The sequence below is a fragment of the Coregonus lavaretus genome (genome assembly GCF_964263955.1).
Source record: "Coregonus lavaretus genome assembly, chromosome: 14".
Taxonomy (NCBI): domain Eukaryota; kingdom Metazoa; phylum Chordata; class Actinopteri; order Salmoniformes; family Salmonidae; genus Coregonus; species Coregonus lavaretus.
Genome location: NC_140001.1, coordinates 18,575,706 through 18,581,705, shown reverse-complemented (window position 1 = coordinate 18,581,705; position 6,000 = coordinate 18,575,706).

The following is a 6,000-nucleotide window of genomic DNA, read 5'->3' as shown; positions in this document are numbered from 1 at the left end:
ATAAGTGACAGAAGGAGTGGTTGGTTAGAGATATTGCCTGAACAATCTGGATAGTGTATCATTGATGGAGGTGAGGTGAGGGGATTCCACTGATTTCTCATTTGTCGCCATAAAGCTCTAGTTTTATTTTCCTAATGGGGAAGGCTGTGATTCATTAGAGTACTGGGAAAAAGCCTGGTTCACAGCCGGCCTCTTCAGAGCAGTGTGTGTGTGCTGAAAGCAGTGCTGGCTTTGACAAACGCCCCATCAGGGAGGGATATGGGGCTGCCCTGGCCCTGGGTCTCACACACTGCACTGCAGCTCATATATACATCCAGAGTACTTTTACCAGCTGTCCTCAAAAGTCATTACCCACCTCGCAGGCTCTTTACTATAGGCTTAAAAAGACCAAGTGCATACTTCAGAATTAGCAGTGTATACTTGTTATTTTAAACATTTGACAATAAGTTTTCCTCATTATAGATTATGTGTTCAAGTTGGCATTTCTTTGTTTTATTGAAATCTGGTTGCCCATGGCTGTTCTAGACTTGATGATGCTCTGTTTAAATTATCTCTGGGTGTACTATACATTAAAAATATTTACTGCCTTTGTTAATCTGTTTTACGTACACAGCATGTTTGAGGAGTGCATTAAGGGTTTTCACTGTTTTCTTGAACTGGCCTTGCTTGCTTAGAGTCCTCAAATGCCCAGAGTAACATACCTTTAGTATAACAATGATAGTTTCACCAGTCCATACCTGTCTTAGATCATCAGTCAACCACTAAATGGGGGGAAGTACTGATTTATAACTTCAACTCAAAGTGTTAAGATTTGCAGGCAGCCTTGTGGGCTCCACTTCACTTGTTGAGAGGTCAAATTGAGTGTGACACAAAAAAATTCTTGTCTGACCCCCATAATACCCCCACAGGATGTGTACTCACTCTGTCCTTTTAAGATGAGCGATATGGGCCACAGAAGGTGCCGAAGAGCCTCTGGATCATAATTCAGAAGTACTTAAACTCAGGATCAGATGAGGTCTATTTCCATTATCCATTACCCTACAACCTCTGTGCTGAAAGTGAAAGTGAGGGGACTGTTGATCTGATGTCCACGCTGTCACTAACACATAGGTTAACCTGCTAATGAACCATCATTAGAGGATGACTTTACAAGGGGCAATAGAATAAAAGGTGAGCTTGCAGGTCAGGGGCCATTTAGCAAAAATCAAGGCAAATCTAGATCAGACATCAGCCCAAGAGCAATACCATTTACAACTTGCCAACTATTTCTCCCAAACCACAACCTCATGACTCACAACCTTATGTGGTGTTTTATTACATTGTATCCCAAGTAGCAGGTTCCAAATAACATTTCTTGACTGTTCTGCCATTTATCAGCATATTAGATTGGGACATTCATCCACAGGTTTGTCGCTGTACTGCACGCATCCATCTATGGTAGCTTATACTGTAAGTCACATCATTGAAATGACAAAAACGGAGGAACAAGAAAGAAGCGGTTATGACTCATGGTTGCTAAGCTACTGTACCTCACTAGTGAGCAGAGTAATAATGGCCCAGGCTTGTGGGAGTTCTGCTCTGAGCTGGTACTGTATCACACAGCTCTGTGTTCTCATCTCTCGTCCCAGTCTATCATCTGCGACTTTGACCTCAGACCACTGAAACTTGTAATCATATTCACTGGGCTATCATTTAGTTAAACCCACTTCAGCCGAATAAAAAAGAATATGAGAAGAGAGGGAGGTGCTGAAAAAGGGTTGCTTTATTACTAGCCTATTGTCTCCCATCTCTATTCACACCCTTGCTAAAATGTACATGAGAAAAATGTGTTCTCTCACCTTATGTTTTAATGGAAACCACATGCTATATACTGCGGCCTAGCCTCGATGTGGTAAGTGTAGAGAGCAGCTTATTCCATGGACAGAGGCTCTGGAAGCAGTTAGCAAACCTGTGTAGATTGGTGATGGGACTGATGGAAGTTTATTTGCTAAGGGATTTTCCTCTTATGTCTCCAGTCTAGTGAAAATGGGGAAAACCTCAAGAGATTTTTCCCACTCTTAAGTAAAGCATATTCTGTAGTGGTTTCCCTTGGTTTATGCTATTGCCATGGTTTCTCATTAATACCCATAATCCCTCCTGTTTTAATGACCTTGTGGTCACTGCTGCTTTGATTCTGAGTGCTGTAGGTCTCCAGCATAATAATTGTAATAGCCTCCGTCAGATCATTAGCTGTGGTTTTATATATTACATCTGTCTCTGTGGCCTCGCTGTGTCATTTCAACAGCTCTGAAGTCTCTTTACCAGTAGTAATTGGACTCCATCTACAGAATGTGTGTGATCCTTCCTATTTTCCCACCAAGTTATCTCATTCACCTCTTGGTATGTTTAATTATACAACATTAGCGCATACATTCATATCACTTAGTACTAGAAGTCTAGTGGTGGAAGTCCTAAGATCCACCTGTGCCTCGGGCAGCCATGATAGAGTGATGAGGTGATGGTCATCCATCCTCCTGTCCCCTGGCTTAGCCTGGCACAGCCCACCACACCCCACCCACCCCAGCCACCCCTACCCACCCAGCCACCCCACCCCACCCCATTCCACCACACCCCACCCCACCACACCCCACCCACACAGCCCCCCCACCTCATCTCATCCCACCCCACATCACCAAGCCACCCCACCCAGCCACCACACCACACCCCAACCCACCCCACCCCAGGCAGCCATGCCCAGCTGTGGGTGGGAGACTGGGAGTGGGAGCTCAGCCCAGGGTGTGTCTATGTGTTCCTGCTCACGGGGAGGGCACTAGGAGAGAGCACTGCATACTCTGCCTGGGAAGACTCCTGTGGACTAGGAGGGGTGTAGTAGGAGTGATGCTCATCTCTTACTGTCCTGTAGCCATGCAGTGTTTTACCTGGATACTGGGCTGCTTAATGATGGATTATTTCCTCCTTGGACTGTGTGTGGAGGGTCAATGGAGAGCATCTTACATGGTAGGGAACCACCAGACCATTTAGATACTATAGGGAGAATTCACTACTATATAGTTCATAGTTGTGATGATCAGATTGTAGACTTTAATGTCAAATACATTTGCTGCTGTGCTGACTACAGGAACACTATTGTCCCCAGGTGATAAATACAGAACTGCTTAGAAATCCCAGATGTAACATCCACTGTTGTGATTGTGTTGATGTACTGTAGTACAGTGTATGTATGTTCATCCTGGTTATTAGCCCATGGTTTGTTTACTTTACGTCTATCATAGACATTGACATGCTTGTTTTTGCCTTAGAAATATTTTCTTTGGTGTTATTTAGTTCATCATGGGGTATTATACTTTAGCCAGAAGACAGAGATTCCTCTAAACAGATCCATATGAAGCAAGCTGCTTCATTGCCAGCACATGTGGGTACATCCTTTTTAAACAAAGGTTTTCTTATGGCCTTGTTGTAGAACATCAGAAATTCTGTAATCTGTAGTGATCTATCCTAAAATAGAATGTGACAACAACAGAAGATGTGGTATAGAAATGATACTCACAGAACAAAGGAAAATGTCAAATATACATTATTAATTCTAGGGACCTGGGACATCTTTGACCCCACTGTTGTATCTCCTCTTTGAATTACATCATGTGCTCATCCCTCTTTTTACTCTTCTGCAAATATCCCATTTCCTGCTCGAATAATTCTAATACAGGACACGTCCTCATAACATCTCTGATGATTATATAAAGCTTGGGATGATGGAGTGTATTTGCCCAGCTGCATTTTTAAACACATGGCCGGTGAAGATCATCCTCTTACCTGTGTCTAAGATTGATGGTCCTCCATCATAATTTACTGTTAGGTCAGCCCATTGGATACAGATTCTCCCCTGCCTGGGGGCCAGCGGGCTGGCCCTTCCTTCAGGAGTCTCTCACATGGTGCTCTGTCATACTAAAGTCTCTGGGTGACATAGTCTTTGTTTACATTTTCCAGTCTGACCGTAGCGATGACCTTGTCAGCTATACGTCTTCCCCGTAATGAAACCATTTCCTGGCTGTAGAATGCACCGGTCCCCATTCAAACCTCACTGCTACATGATACAGGAATAATGCACTCATCTCATCAGTCAATCACTGTTCGGGAAGCATACAAATAGCTAGATAGTTTATATTTATATAGGTTCATTTATACGTTATATATGTTTAGCTATTACACAAATGATCTGTCACCAGGGTTTTGTGTTTGTTTGCACTATTGGAAAAGCAAATTATATTTTATGGAATTCTAATGTTTTGTGTGTCTATCTGGTAAGATGTGTTTAGAGATACATGCATGATTTATGACTTTATAATCAATGTGAGTTTGTAAAGTATGTACTGTATTATGCTGAGATGAATACCAGGGATCCATATTGGCCTACTGCAGAGATCAAAGAGTCTGGACTACAGAGTACTGTATTCCCTGGCCACATGCTCACCTCCAGTTCACACTGTAGAGCAGAGCTCCACACCTCCAGACCCCACTCACTCATCGAACTCTGTTCAATTCTCCTGCAGCCACTGGCAGTGGGCCAAGTATGGTGCCTCTCTGTCAGATGTTAACAGTGTATTTTCCCACAGTGTTTCCATACGGCATCAAACCTCCTATAGTAAGATTGTGCCTGACGTGTGCAAGGCTCTCACCAGCACTATTGTTCTGTTAGTGCTCTGCCTCCTCCAATACAGTGCTTCCACTCTAGGGCTCAGCCTGAGGATGAAAGGCAGAGCTATAGGGAGGTTGAGGAGATTAGTTGGACAAATAGTTTCAGACCCAGGGAGATCAAGTATCCGCTCATCTAAGAGAGAGAGAGAGAGAGAGAGAGAGAGAGAGAGAGAGAGAGAGAGAGAGAGAGAGAGAGAGAGAGAGAGAGAGAGAGAGAGAGAGAGAGAGAGAGAGAGAGAGAGAGAGAGAGAGAGAGAGAGAGAGAGAGAGAGAGAGAGAGAGAGAGAGAGAGATGCAATGCAATGCTAGCTTATTACAGATAAAGGCCCATTGTCTTCTGTAGGAGAGGCCAGTGTGAGGTGGATTGAAGCTCTGCCACTCACCTGGGTGCAGTTATCTCTAATGTAATCCCAGTTTCTCTTTGAAGTTCATGGTCATCAGGCCCAGACTTAATAACCCATTTTTATACTTATGTAAGTGATGCACAGCATTGGTTATAGTAAAAAACGACCAGTACTGTTTTTATATTAGAGATGTAGGATCTTAATTTGAGCCAGTTTACTACAGCAGGAAAATTATCCTGCAGCAACAGGAAATGTGAATTACTATGTGGATTATAATTATATTTCGTTGGGGCAAATCAAATCAGAATTTTGAAAGTGGAAATTACAAACTTTAGAAGCCTTTTTAAAACTTAAATAAGTTTGCATTTCCTGCTGGAAAATTCTCAGCAACAAAAGAGTGATCAAATTAAGATCCTACATCTGTACGCACCTTTTATGTTGAGGTGAAAAAAAGAACATGTAATTGTTGAAATGTCTACCTATTTAATGCTGTTTCAGTCAATTGTTGTTCATTTGATGGAACTGTTTGATAGAGATGTATCTGTTATGGGTGAGTGATCATTCTAGACACTGTGTATCAGGGGGATCTGGTTATGTGGCTGCAACCATTAACCATAGTTTTCTCTTTCTCTCTTTGTAGGATCCCTCCCTCCCAGAAGGCAACTCTCCTATCTCCCAGCACGCAGCCACCCTACAACAACAAGGGAATGGGTTTGTGGGAGTTGATGATGCAGACCCCTCTATCCTCACCCTACACCACACGGATACAGGTGCCCATGACAGCAATTCCCCCTATACAGTCACAGCCTTGGATGAGAACATCACCACAGACGCAGAAGACAGACCACAACATGACATCATCGACCTGGACTCCCCCGGCCCCTCCCCCAGTTTCCAAAGGAAAGGCTCTGACCAGAAGAGCCCATCCCAGTCTGGTCACCCTGACCCCAGTGTGCTCATG